This window comes from Sminthopsis crassicaudata, chromosome 3 (assembly GCF_048593235.1).
Source record: "Sminthopsis crassicaudata isolate SCR6 chromosome 3, ASM4859323v1, whole genome shotgun sequence".
Classification (NCBI taxonomy): domain Eukaryota; kingdom Metazoa; phylum Chordata; class Mammalia; order Dasyuromorphia; family Dasyuridae; genus Sminthopsis; species Sminthopsis crassicaudata.
Window position 1 is genome coordinate 629,960,686 of NC_133619.1, and position 14,189 is coordinate 629,974,874.

Consider the following 14,189-nt stretch of genomic DNA (forward strand, 5'->3'; position numbering starts at 1 on the left):
CAAAACTCAAATTGGGCCCTCTGCAGCCATCATATATAGTGTTAGTCTTGCTTTTTCACAGGACTGTTAGCCAGAGCGAATCCAAGGGTACAGAGCAATGGGCTGTAGGAGATGAGGCTGGGAAGGTGGATGGGACCAGGGCTAGGAAGGAGAAAGGAAGCAGAATTCAGCCTGAGAAATCTAGACTTGATGGCATAGAAAATGAGGAGCAATGGAGACTTTTGAGCAGTTTACCAAAACATTCTTTCTTTCACTAGGACACAGGCTGAAAGCAGTGCAGAGGAAGGAATCAGAGGAGCCAGCTGGGAAGCTATCACCATACCCAGGGAAAAGGAGCTGAGAAAAAGGGCCATGGGTTTTTGCTTTGGCTACTTAAGGGGTCCGTCATCAGACATCTTGAGTTTGAACGAATCCTAGGATATCTTAGCTGGGAGAGATCATCTTGTTCTACTGAACAGAGGGGGAAACTGAGGCACAGGAAGAGTAAGGTCACCACAGGGAGAGTTAGTGACAAGGCAGGATTCCAGTCCTAGTTCCCCAGCTCTCTCCACTATACCTTACCTCCTCTTGTGTTCAGCATTAACAGCCCAAGTGCTACCCTCCATCCCAGATGACTGGCCCCAGCATAATGCATGGCCAGATACTTCCCTTTTTCTCCTGGCCCCAACACTGGCTCCCCATTGCTTTAGGGATAAGGATAAATCCTGGTTTTGTCCATTAAGGCCATCCACGATTTGCCTCCTGCCTTTTCTGTCTTCTCCTCTGGTCTTAGTTTTAGCACTTAGTATATAGTAGGTACTTAATAAATGCTACTTGTTTGATTTAAGACATTTTCTCAGTCTCAAGGCACTTTGAAAGAAGCAGCTTGCTGGAGAAGTCAGCCTTGAAGCCAGAAATGCCTGCATCCAGGTCCCTTGTGAGCCGGGCTCTGGGATTCTGGGCAAATCCATCCCACCCACCCATCCACTGCAATGGAAATCCGTCTGTTCTGGAGCTCGGCAGTATTCAGACCCTAGGCTGGAGTTCAAAAGCAGCCTAAGCCATCCACTAACAAATCAGTTAACTCCTGCCTCAGTTTACTTGATTTGAAAATGAGAATAATAGCATCTATCTCACAGGGTTGTAAGGATTAAACAATGTCTTATTTGTTCAGCTTTTAGTACCTGGCACAGAATTAGGTGCTACACAAATTCTTATTCCCTTCCTTTCCCTTTAAGGCCATTGGTCGTTTCAGAACACCATGCTCAAAATAACTCTTGCAGAACATTTTGTAAGGTCAGTGCAACATTACTAGAGTTATTGCCTTACGAGCCTCCAAAGCCTATCAGGTGGATACAAGAGACACCATTATTTTTGTTTCACAGGTGAGGAAACTGAGGTTTAGAGAATGAAGTGGTCAGGTTTCTTCTGAATCCATGTCCAGAACTCCAGCCACTGTGCCGTGAATCCTCAGTGTGGGATACTCAATGGACAAAAATGCCTGTTGAATGAATGAATGACTGAGGGGGAAGAAAAGGAGAGAGAAGAAAAGGAGGGAGACAACAGAGACAGAAAGAGAGAGAGAAGGGGGAGGAAGGGAAGAAGGGAGGGAGGAAGAGACAGAGAAAGAGGAGAGGAAAGGAAGGAAAAGAGAGAGAAAACAGACAGAGAGAAAGAGAGAAGGGGGAGGAAGGGAAGAAGGGAGGGAGGAAGAAGAGAGAGCTAGGGAGGGAGGAAGGGAAGAAGGGAGGGAGGAAGAGACAGAGAAAGAAGAGAGGAAAGGAAGGAAGAGAGAAAACAGAGAAAGAGAGAAGGGGGAGAAAGGGAAGAAGGGAGGGAGGAAGAGACAGAGAAAGAGGAGAGGAAAGGAAGGAAAAGAGAGAGAAAACAGACAGAGAGAAAGCGAGAAGGGGGAGGAAGGGAAGAAGGGAGGGAGGAAGAAGAGAGAGATAGGGAGGGAGGAAGAGACAGAGAAAGAGGAGAGGAAAGGAAGGAAGAGAGAGAAAACAGACAGAGAGAAAGCGAGAAGAGGGAGGAAGGGAAGAAGGGAGGGAGGAAGAGACAGAGAAAGAGGAGAGGAAAGGAAGGAAAAGAGAGAAAACAGACAGAGAGAAGGAGAGAAGGGGGAGGAAGGGAAGAAGAGAGGGAGGAAGAAGAGAGAGATAGGGAGGGAGGAAGAGACAGAGAAAGAGGAGAGGAAAGGAAGAGAGAGAGAAAACAGAGAAAGAGAGAAGGGGGAGAAAGGGAAGAAGGGAGGGAGGAAGAAGAGAGAGATAGGGAGGGAGGAAGGGAAGAAGGGAGGGAGGAAGAAGAGAGAGATAGGGAGGGAGGAAGGGAAGAAGGGAGGGAGGAAGAAGAGAGAGATAGGGAGGGAGGAAGGGAAGAAGGGAGGGAGGAAGAGACAGAAAGAGGAGAGGAAAGGAAGAGAGAGAAAACAGAGAAAGAGAGAAGGGGAGAAAGGGAAGAAGGGAGGGAGGAAGAAGAGAGAGATAGGGAGGGAGAAAGGGAAGAAGGGAGGGAGGAAGAGACAGAGAAAGAGGAGAAGAAAGGAAGGAAGAGAGAGAGAAAACAGACAGAGAGAAAGAGAGAAGGGGGAGGAAGGGAAGAAGGGAGGGAGGAAGAGACAGAAAGAGGAGAGGAAAGGAAGAGAGAGAAAACAGAGAAAGAGAGAAGGGGAGAAAGGGAAGAAGGGAGGGAGGAAGAAGAGAGAGATAGGGAGGGAGGAAGGGAAGAAGGGAGGGAGGAAGAGACAGAGAAAGAGGAGAGGAAAGAAGAGAGAGAGAAAACAGAAAGAGAGAAGGGGAGAAAGGGAAGAAGGGAGGAAGAAGAGAGAGATAGGGAGGGAGGAAGGGAAGAAGGGAGGGAGGAAGAGACAGAGAAAGAGGAGAAGAAAGGAAGGAAGAGAGAGAAAACAGACAGAGAGAAAGAGAGAAGGGGGAGGAAGGGAAGGGAGGGAGGAAGAAGAGATAGGGAGGGAGGAAGGGAAGAAGGGAGGGAGGAAGAAAGAGAGATAGGGAGGGAGGAAGGGAAGAAGGGAGAGAAGAGAGAGAAAACAGAGCAGAAAGACAGAACTGATGCCTTATTCTAGTACCTAATGCTCTAATCTCCTTCTCAAATACCTGCCATGCCTTTATCTGTCTGTGGCCTTGGTTTCAGGGTCTGCCTTGAGCAGAGTTCTTCCTGGGGTCAGTTAGCAAATCGGGAGGAGGAACCAGAGTTAAGCAATCCCAACTTTCATCACCAAGGGCTGACAGCCACGCCAGGATCCTGGGGGAATAATTTATCTAGGACCCAGCAGTCAAGAAAACGTTGATTGCTGAACAAGAATTATTAGTGAGAGGATCTCTGGGGGCAGAAGTGCAAAGATAATTACAGTCCCGTGAAGTGTCCTGGGAAATCACTGACCGATATCAGGAGATTATGGATAAGGCCTTGAGATTTACTTTTCCCAAACACACAGCGGAGAAAATCTATTATTAAGAGAGGCAGCACAGTGTTGTGGAGGACATGAAATCGAGCCAGCCACAGTCCTGAGTTCCAATCCTACCTCCATTGCTCACCAGCTACATTACTAACCCTTCTGGACTCAAGTTTCCTCACCTGCAAAATGGAGTCAGTGACAGCACCTTCCTCCCAGGGTGCTTGTGAGGATCAAATTAATTTAACCCAAAAGTCAGTGTTCCAACCCTGGAGCAGATCACACTACCTCTTTAAGCCCCATTTCCTTACCAGAGATGATAATAGGCCTAATCCCACAGGACTGTACAGGACCTACAGTCAGGATTAAGGGAAGAGACTGCTACTCACTGCTTGGCGAAACTTAAATGAGAACCTTTTTATTATAGAGATGAATCATGTCACAGTAGAGAGAGCCCCCTGAAGCAGGAAGACTTTATTATTGGGGAATTCTTCCTACTTTTGACATATTTATCCAACAGGCTCCAGGAAAAGTTCTTTTTAGTTTGAATACCTTCCTTTATGGTTTAAGAAACAAAACAATTCCTTCCCTTGGAGCATTTATTTGTGAGTTAAGTATATTGATATTTAGAAATTCTTAAAAATACTTTTGTTCTCATGAACCCCCTGAAAGAGAATACTAGCATTTATAAATCACCTACTATGTGCCAGGGGACAAAGGCAGCCAGATGCCTCAGTCATAGAGCAATTGGATCCGGGGTCTGTAAAAACTGAATTCAAATTCATCCTCAGACACTCTCTAGCTATATGACCCTGTGTAAGTTACTCCACCTGTTTGCCTTAATCCATTGGAGAAGGAAATGGCAAACCACTCTGGTATCTCTGCCAAAAACCATCATTACAGGTCACGAAGAGTTGGATATAAATGAGCCACAAAGTGTGCCAGGCACCGTGCTAGGCACTTTATAAATATTTCATTTGATCCTGACAAAGGTAGTCTCAGAGATTTCTGGGGTACCACACTTGAGTACCCAGGCAGGTGCTTCCTCTCCAGGCAGATCCCAATAAAGGAGGAAATCAAAGGTCACTTCCTTATCTTAGCTATTACTAAAAAGGCTTTGGAGATAAAGAGTAAGGAGATGATAATACTGTTCAGCAGAAATAAACATCTCTGCCCCTACTCCACCCCCAATCTCACCAGATTCAGGGGGACTATTTCTCAAGTAATCCTCATAATGCTTTTGGGTGTTACTTTAGGAGATGGGATTTTCTTTTTTTTTTTTTTTCTTCATAGCCTTTCTTCCTTCAACAAAGCTCTATAAAAACTGGAATTTGGAGGGATGAAGGGAACAGACAATGAGAATTGAGGGCTTTTGCAATATGCTAAAAAATAAATATTAGACCAGTGCTAGGGGTGCACTATAGAAAGTCCTACGATTAAAGTCAGAAAGAATGAATTTAGAGCCAGCCTCAATTACTTGTGACTCTGGGCAAGTCACTTAACCCGACTTGCCTCAGTTTGCTCATCTGTAAAATGAGCTTTAGAAGGAAATGGCCGGGGGCAGCTAGGTGGCGCAGGGACAGAGCACCAGCCCTGAATTCAGGAGGACCCCAGTTCAAATTTGGTTTCAGACACTTAACACTTCGTAGCTGTGTGACCCTGGGCAAGTCACTTAACCCCAGCCTCAGGGGGGGGGGGGGAAGAAGGAAATGGCCAACCAATCCAGTATCTCTGCCAAGAAAAGCCCAAATGGGGTCACAAAGAGTAGGACATGATTGAACAACAAAAATTGCTACCGAACACATTATATATGTGCTTCCATTTAATCAGCCAATTACTCTGAGAGGGGAGGGAGAAGATGTATTAAGAAAAAATGAAATGGTCATAGATCACTGATGACCCTTAGAGGCCATCCAATTCAGCCTCATTTTACACAGGAGGAAAGGGAGGTCCGGAGAAAGAAGGTCATGTAAGTAGAAAGAGGAGGATGTGGGATTTGACACGAGATGCCCATACTCTGGCTGTAATGTCCTTTCTGGATGATTAGCTTCTCATGGGAGAGCCCATCTATCTATAGTCTGGTCCTAGGTCTCACTCGTTCTATCTTTTCTGGGAGGCTGTTGTCTGACCTTCAAAGACCAAGACTACAGGGAGAGGATGCCGGGACATGCAAGTGAATGGGATTTAAGGGAGGGCTATGCAAGGTTACCTGCCTCCCTTTCTCTTCCAGAGCCATCTGGGTCCAGTGACAATACTAAAATGCAAAGGAGATAGCCCTGGATGCAGAGGGAGATCTTAATCTAAATTAAGCTCAAGAATTTTAGCAACACCCAGGTTAGGGGAGGTAGGCTAAAATCCATAAAAGTAGAATCAGAAGCAGGATTAGAATCCAGGCTCTGACACTAAGTAACTGAGGGACCTTTATTTGTCTCCTTATCAACAAAATGTGGATATTATCCCGGGTTCTCATGATCCTTTCTAGTCCAGACATCATGGAGTCCAGCCTTGACTCAAAGGTTATATAAACTGCTCATGAGTCTCTTCAGGGACTGGGCCCGTGGTCTCCCTAATTTGGATGGCCAGCTTGGGGTACAAGCCCCACCCACCATGCCCAGAAGGCTCTCCAATGAGAAAGAAAATGGGTGAGAAAACCAATTTTTTCTTCCTCCATGGTAACAGTTGATGACTTCACAGAAGGGATGAGATCACTCACAGCTGTTTCCTAGAATCCCCGGCTCTCCAGGAGGTTACACTCAGGTCTCTCCACCTTCCCCTACTCCTGTTGCCTCCTCCCAGCCATCCCTCTCCTCCAAGTGACTTGTGTTTTCATGATCTATTCTTTGCATTAATTTATCTGTATCCAAGTGGTTTCCTCCTAACCAGAATGTAGGCTCTCTAAGTAGGCTGGAAGGAAAAAAGGAAGGAAGAAAAGAAAGAGAAGGAAGAAAGGAAAGTGAAGGAAAAAAGGAATAGAAGAAAACAGTTTCTGCCATCAAGGCTTTAAAATCCAATTATGGAAAAAAGAAACAGTCCTAATCCAGCCTAAAATCTGGGACTAAAATCTGCCTTTAGGCACTTTACAAACTAAAGGGATGGAGAAGAATCTACCCCCCAGACTTCAGGAAGGAATTGCAAATCTCCAAGGATTTAAATTAAGTGCTAAAAAGTGAGACAACAAAAACAATAGATTGTATCTTCACTTAAAAACTCATTAAAAAAACTAATTTGGGGAGAGGCACTAATAGCTGGGGCTGGGAATAATAAAAGCCAGCATTTATATAGCAAGTTTCACTAACCCAGCTTTAACTAGCACAAGAGGTAATTTTGGAGCTGAAGTAGATGCTTAAAATATAAGCTACACCGGACACGTAGGTGGTGCAGTGGGTAGAGCACTGGCCCTGGAATTACCTCAGACACTAGCTAGGTGACCTTGGGCAAGTCACAATCCCAATTGCCAAAACAAAGAAAAAAACCCAAAAGCTACACAACAACCTCCACTGAATACCATACAGATATCCCACTTTTCACAGAATCCAAAACATGTCATTTTATTCTCCTACAACTTAGAAGTTAAAAAAGCCCTATAAAAACTGGAATTTGGAGGGATGGAGGTGAAGGGATGAAGGGAAAGGACAATGAGTGGAGGGCTTTTGCTGAAAAATAAATACTGGACTAGAGCTGGGTAGTTTGATGGTGCAGTAGAGAGAGTGCTAGGATTAAAGGCAGAAATATGAATTTAGATCCAGCCTCAATCACTTGTGACTCTGGGAAAGTCACTTACCCAATTTGCCTCAGTTTGCTCATCTGTAAAATGAGGTTTAGAAGGAAATGGCCAATAAGTCCAGTATCTCTGCCAAGAAAACCAGCAGGATCTGCAGAGTGGCTATTTGTCCAGCAGATGCTTAGTACATTCACACCTATCTAAGAGGTCTCCCTTGGATTGAAGTACCAGTGGGGGCCAGCTGGTCAGGGCTAGAGCCACAGTTAGCCTAATGCTAACCTTTATCAATAACCCGAGATAATCAAAGGCACTCTCCTGGGCTAACTTGGAAAAATCTCCCAAACTGGACGGATACCTTGGAGAGCCAATAAACTGGGATTATCCAAGGCTGCAAGGACCACATGTTTTAGTTCTTCTTCATAGAGGAATATTATTATATGCCTACTTTAGCATCAATTCTTTCCCAGGTACACTAATACATTGCTGGTGGAGTTGCGAAAGAATCCAGCCATTCTGGAGAGCAATCTGGAATTATGCCCAAAAAGTTATCAAACTGTGCATAACCTTTGACCCAGCAGCGCTACTACTGGGATTATATCCCAAAGAACTACTAAAGAGCGGAAAGAGACATATATGTGCCAAAATGTTTGTGGCAGCTCTTTTTGTAGTAGCTAGAAACTGGAAGTTGAATGGATGTCCATCAGTTGGAGAATGGTTGGGTAAATTGTGGTATATGAAGGTTATGGAATATTATTGCTCTGTAAGAAATGACCAGCAGGAGGAATACAGAGAGGCCTGGAGAGACTTAAATCAACTGATGCTGAGTGAAATGAGCAGAACCAGAAGATCACTGTACACTTCAACAACAATACTGTATGAGGATGTATTCTGATGGAAGTGGAAATCTTCAACATAAAGAAGATCCAACTCATTTCCAGTTGATCAATGATGGACAGAGGTAGCTACACCCAGAGAAGAAACACTGGGAGGGGAATGTAAATTGTTAGCACTAATATCTGTCTGCCCAGGTTGCATGTACCTTCGGATTCTAATGTTTATTGTGCAACAAGAAAATGATATTCACACACATGTATTGTACCTAGACTATATTGTAACACATGTAAAATGTATGGGATTGCCTGTCATCGGGGGGAGGGAATAGAGGGAGGGGGGGATAATTTGGAAAAATGAATACAAGGGATAATATTATAAAAATATATATATAATAAAAAATTTAAAAAAAAAATAAATAAACAACTTTAGTATAATGGTGCTTATAGGTTTAAGGAATGAGTGAAACATAAAGAAGGTTTATACTACTCTTTCAAAAGTTGTGACTGTAATAAGGAAAATAGTGATGGCCTGATTAATAATGATAAACTGATGGAATATTATCCTTTTTTGTTGCTGTAATATAATAATAACCTTTCATTAAAAAGTTTTTTGGAACTATTAAAAATTGACCATTTGAAGAAAAAAAAAAAAAAAAAATTCTTTCCCAGGTGTTGGTCTCCTGCTTCCAAGCCAAAGCAACTTCCCATTTTCCATAAAGTGTAGATAACCAGGGAGAATTGGAAAGTCTCTTGCTGCCCAGATATAGAGGAAGCAAATTTTGTTTATTCATTCATTTATTTGTAAGGCAATTGCGGTTAAGTGACTTGCCCAGGATCCCACAGCTAGTGTCTGAGGTCATATTTGAACTCAGGTCCTCCTGACTCCAGGCCTGGGGATCTATCCACTGCACGACCTAGCTGCCCCCAATGGGAAATTGGGTTTTTTTAAACATCATTTGCTCTATTCCATTGCATTCACAAAATCTCAAAGCTACAAGTGACCAGAGGCCATCTAATCTATCTCACACTTGAACAAGATTCTGTGCTGTTTGGTTGCTTTTCAGTTGTGTCATGACCCCCCTTGGAATTTTCTTGGCAAAGATACTGTCGTGGTTTGCCATTTCCTTTTGAGGGTCACACAGCTAAGTAAAGCCTGATTTGAAGTCAGGAATATCAGATGCGATAGAAACCTGTTACTCTATCCATTGCACCACCCAAATGTCCCAAGATGCTATTTATTTATATTTACAGTTATATTTATTAAGTGAGGAGCACAGTGTCAAATCCTGGAAATACAGATGAAAAATGTTCTGCTTTTATTCTAATGTAATTTTATTCTAATGAAGAAAACACCATGTAAACAGCCATCCTCAAATAAGGCAAAACATCATAACTTGGAGGTGATCTTGGAAGGTAATAATATTGTCCTAGAACCTAAAAGTGGTCCTGGGTTTAAGGACTCTAGGGATGGAGAACCTACTATGTAGGCTTGCAGAGTCCCAGATTATTATTATTGTTATTATTATTATTATTATTATTTTTTTTTTTGCTGAGGCAATTGGGGTTAAAGTGACTTGCCCAGGGTCATACAGCTGGAAGTGTTAAGTGTCTGAGGTCTACATTTGAACTCAGGTCCTCCTGACTTCAGGGCTAGTGCTCTATCCACTTCACCACCTAGCTGCCCCCTGTCCCAGATTATTTTAGATTTAAGAAAAAATGATAACATCTGCCAGACACCAAGATATATTAATTAGTCTTTAGTATATTAATATTAATTTGGCTGTCTCCCAATGCTTTCTTTAGATTTTCGTTCTTTTACTTTTGGCCATATTAGCAAATTTTACATCTTTCTTGTTTCTAATACAGTAAATTTTTTTCAGATTTGGTGATAAGTCCAGTATCCTGAGAAAACAGTGAGTATGGTCAGTACTTCCTAATTCCAAAGTTTAAGAAGTTGGCCACAGTGTCCACACACCCCATTTGTAATTGTAATAAAGAATGATTTTTTTTCTTTCAAATAAACATGATTTTTTCAAATGGTGGCCGAGTAGTTAGGACATAAATATTAATTTAGTACTTTGGACCTAACTACTTACAAAACAGAATTGGTTGAGTGTTCCTTTTGGCTTCGGGGTACTGTGAAAAAATGACTAAAACACTCAGAGGCCTTCCATGAACCAAGAGTTTTTTCAAACTCCTGCCTCATTTTTTTCTCTTTTTAAATAAATTCTAATTATTTAGTCAAGCTTTTCTTTGCCTCGAGAGGAAATCTGGGTTTTACTCCATTTTTCTGCTGAAACTACTTTCTCAAGTTACTATTGATCTTTCTTTTATTGTTTTTACACACAACCTATGATTTTAATGGGTATAGGGAATAGCTAATATCCTACAAGGAAGCAATTCAGTGGTTAAAAGACTTTTTTTTAAAAGACTTCCTTTTCTGTAAGAGGTTTATAAAAGCACTTTCCTTTCTCTCACCCTTCCAAATAGATTTTTTTCCCCTGAGGCAATTGGGGTTAAGTGCTTTGCCCTTTCTTTAACTCATTTTGTTTTTGTTTTTGTTTTTGCTGAGGCAAACAGGGTTAAGTGACTTGCCCAGGGTCACACAGCCAGCAAGTGATAAGTGTTTGAGACCAAATTTGAACTCAGGTCCTCCTGACTGCAGGGCTGGTGCCCCCCTGCCCCACCTAGCTGCCCTCCCTCCATATAATCAACTAGGGATCAAGTCTTATTGATTCTACTTTCATGGTGGCTTTATTCATGGTGCTCATCATTAACTCTTTATTAACTACTGCAAAAGTCTTGTGGTAAGGGGTCTGCCCAATTAAGCCCATCTCTACTCCCTGGGGTCCATGTTCTCATACTCCTGCTGGCAGATGTGCCCAAGTCATAGCTCAGGTGTCTTCTCAAGATACCGGTTCTCTATAGTAAAATGCAAAACTGCAGGCCTTTCATAGCCAGTCTCCCCCTGGAGAGTTAGATAGCTCTTTATCTTATTTATCTTTCCCCTCCCCAAGTTTTTTCTTCTTAAATTCTCCCTTTTCCCCTCCCCTCCTTCAGGGGTTCAGCCCTCTCCTCCTTCCTACCATCCTCCCCTTCCTCTCCACTTTGTTCTCCTCCCTTTTTCTTTCCCTCTCTTCTTCCTCTCCCTTTTGTTCTTTTTTCTTTCTCTCTCTTCTTCCACTCCCTTTTTGTTCTCTTTTTTTCCCTCCCTTTTTCTTTCCCTCTCCCCTTTGTTCTTTTCCCTTTTTCTTTCCCTCTCTTCTTCCTCTCCCTTTTGTTCTTTTTTCTTTCTCTCTCTTCTTCCTCTCCCTTTTTCTTTCCCTCTCTTCTTCCTCTCCCTTTTGTTCTCCCTTTTTCTTCCTCTCTCTTCTTGACCTCTCTCTTTTTGTTCTCTTTTCTCTCTCCCTTTTTCTTTCTCTCTCCCCTTTGTTCTCTTTTTTCTCTCCCTCTCCCTTTTGTTCTCCTCCCTTTTTCTTTCCCTTTCCCCTTTGTTCTTTTTTTTTCTCTCCCTCTCTTCTTCCTCTCCCTCCCTTTCTTTCCTTTCCTCTTCTCCAGGGGTCCAGACCCTAATCCTAAATCATCCTTGACTCTGCCCATGACTTCCCTTCCCCCCCTTAGTCCATTATTTCCCTCCCTCCCTATGTGGGAGTCAGGAGGAGACAGAAGGGTAACTGTCAGGAGACTCGGCCAGTATCAATCCGGTGCCTCCTTTATCTGGCCCAAGAATGACATGGCAGCCTGGGGGGGTGGGGGGTGGCCATTTTCTTAGACCAGATCCGCATCCGGACCCCTGTGCCTGGACTAATAGGGAAAGAGCTTTGGGCCACATTAACGGGATGGAGCTTGGGAGCCTGGCCGGGGAAAGTTTTCTTGGCAGAAACCACTGTTCCTTAGTCCTCAGGTAAGGGAGACCTATGGGGAGAGCCTCAGGTGCTTGTCACCTTTGGCCCCAGGGGACACAGACCCCTATAATCCAAATCTCAGTTTTCAAATAAGACTCAAGGGACAGAGGGGCTCATCTCTTGGGCCATGGGGAGAGAGCTTCATAAACTTCATAAAGGGGGGAATATTGTTAAGAGTTTGCTAGGAGCCCTTCCTCCACTCACCACCTCCTCCCAGCTCCCACTGGCTATTATTACTCCGGATGCAAGACTGGCCCAAGGTCACGCTTGGTCCAGACCACAAATCCTGGCTGCCTTTGCTGCCGGCCATTTATATGCAACTCACAAATCTCTTTCCTCACCACAAGCCCGTGCAAAGTCTTTTCTGCCCATTTTATGGATGAGGAATTGGAGGCCTCAGCATTTTTCTGTAAGATCGCAAACATCTTCACAGAGAATTCCGAGATTTTGGTAAAATCTCTAGGGTCCTAGTGTATCTTGGGAGGGCAGAGAGGTTAAGGAGCTGGAGCGGGAGATGCCCCGAACAGCCTCAGCTGTACTGTAACACGTCTGGGTCTAAAGTCCAGGCAGCTCATTAATGCCCAGAGCTTCAAAACAGAAAAGGATTGCCAGAGCAGCCCTCGTAAGGGTCAGAAATGGGAGGCCCCAGCACGGAGCTGGGAGCCCGGAGCTGGGAGCCCGGAGCTGGGAGCACAGAGCTGGGAGCACAGAGCTGGGAGCACAGAGCTGGGAGCACGGAGCTGGGAGCACGGAGCTGGGAGCACGGAGCTGGGAGCGGAATTCCCAAGAACTCCGTGCTCCTCTTTGGGTGGTGGTTCCAGCCCTGGACTGGGCCAAGAAAACCAACGAGGCTTTGGGGGTGAAACAAAAATAAAACCCAAGGCCTGCGGCCATCCTCCCCTCCCCAGGCCGCCCGGAGAAAGCAGGCCAGGGCCAGTCCCTAAGCTTGTGGCGATCAAGGTGACAGTGCTAGGCCCGGTCGGGCCTCGGCTTCTGGCTGCGTGACCCTGGGCCAATCACCTTGTCTGCCTCAGTTTTCTCATCTGTAAAAAGGGGTTAATAACAGCCCCTCTCTCACAATGTGGTTAAGAAGATCACGTGAGACAATAAAAGTAAAGAGATTGGAAACCTTCAAGTCCTATGTAAATATTAACTTACTGAAACCAAAGGGCCATCTCTAACACTTCCAGTCTGATGCTCCGGGCACTTCTCACTTAGCGCGGCGTAGAATTGGGCTAAGAGTCAGGAAGGCCCAAGTTAAAGACTTCTCTCAGATTTTCCCGTGTGGGGGACCCAGTTACTTAACCTCAGTCTGTCTCAGTTTACCCGGCTATAAAATGGGAATAATAAAAGAATCCACCTTCCAGGGTTGTCGAGAGGAGCAAGTGGAATATTTGTAAAGCCTTTAACACGCAGTAAGCGATTAATAATTGCTCGCCCCCTTCCTTCCTCCTGCCTCAGTTCCTCTCTCGCTAAAAGAGCCGGTCACTGCTCGGAAGACGCCCCGGGCCCCCAAGCTTCTCAGCTTTCTCCGGGGCAGGACGCGGTTGGGGGCCGGAGATAAGAGCCGAGCTGGGCCGCGGGCCAGGGGAAGCTGCTCGGGCCGGAGGCAGGGCTGACTTTCGCGGCTCTCTCCCGGGGCTCTCCCTCTCCCCCACAGCTCCCACCAGTCCCAGACCCGTCGGACCCTCACCTTAGCTCGGGGTCACGTCAGGGCTGCTCCGCCGCTCCGGGAGGGCCCAGGGAAGCCCGCGTCCTTCCGAGCCTCGGGGGCGGGCGCTGGGCGCTGCTCCCTGCCTCACCTGCGGCTCCCCACCTGACCCCGGCTCCGGGCCGAGACGCGTCCGGGATGAGGGGTTCGCTCCGGCAGGAGCGGCCGCGGGGCGTCCGACGGGACCCGCAGCTCAGCGTCCGGACTGTTCCGCGTCGGGGTGGAAGGCTGGGATTAAAGGAGGCTGCGGGGGAGGGGGAGGAGGGAGGGGAGGGGGAGGGGAGGAGTGGGGGCTGTCCCCTGGCTCCTCGCGGCAGAAATGGGAACGGCGGCGGCCCGCGCTGACTCGGCACTTCTGAGCCCCCGGGGAAGCTGCTCCGGGCCAAACTTGGCGGCCTCCGCGGGCTCCTCCCAGCTCTGGCTGCGGCCAAACCCTCGGCGTGCGGAGCGGGAGAGAGCGGGAGGGCCGCAGCTGCTCGGCCCGGGGTCCTCGGCCGGGCGGGGGAGGGGCGCTCCGGAACGGCCCAAGCCGGGGCGCTGGCCAGCGGGGCCGGGCCGCCCGGGACAATCCCGCCGGGGAGACGTCGCGGAAAAGACTGAGTTACGGGACCACGGACGGCTT

The 14,189-nt window shown here is 46.0% G+C and overlaps 1 protein-coding gene across 2 annotated transcripts in view; it reads right to left on the reverse strand.

Annotated features, from left to right (window-relative positions):
* Positions 1-13,930, reverse strand: part of SMIM1 (small integral membrane protein 1 (Vel blood group)) — a 29,303-nt gene extending 15,373 nt beyond the window's left edge. For both annotated transcript variants that reach the window (XR_012488596.1, XM_074306461.1), the window contains exon 1: positions 13,550-13,930. The gene's annotated coding sequence lies outside the window, so the exon portion shown is untranslated. The remainder of the gene's footprint in view (positions 1-13,549) is intronic.
* Positions 13,931-14,189: the final 259 nt, after the last annotated feature.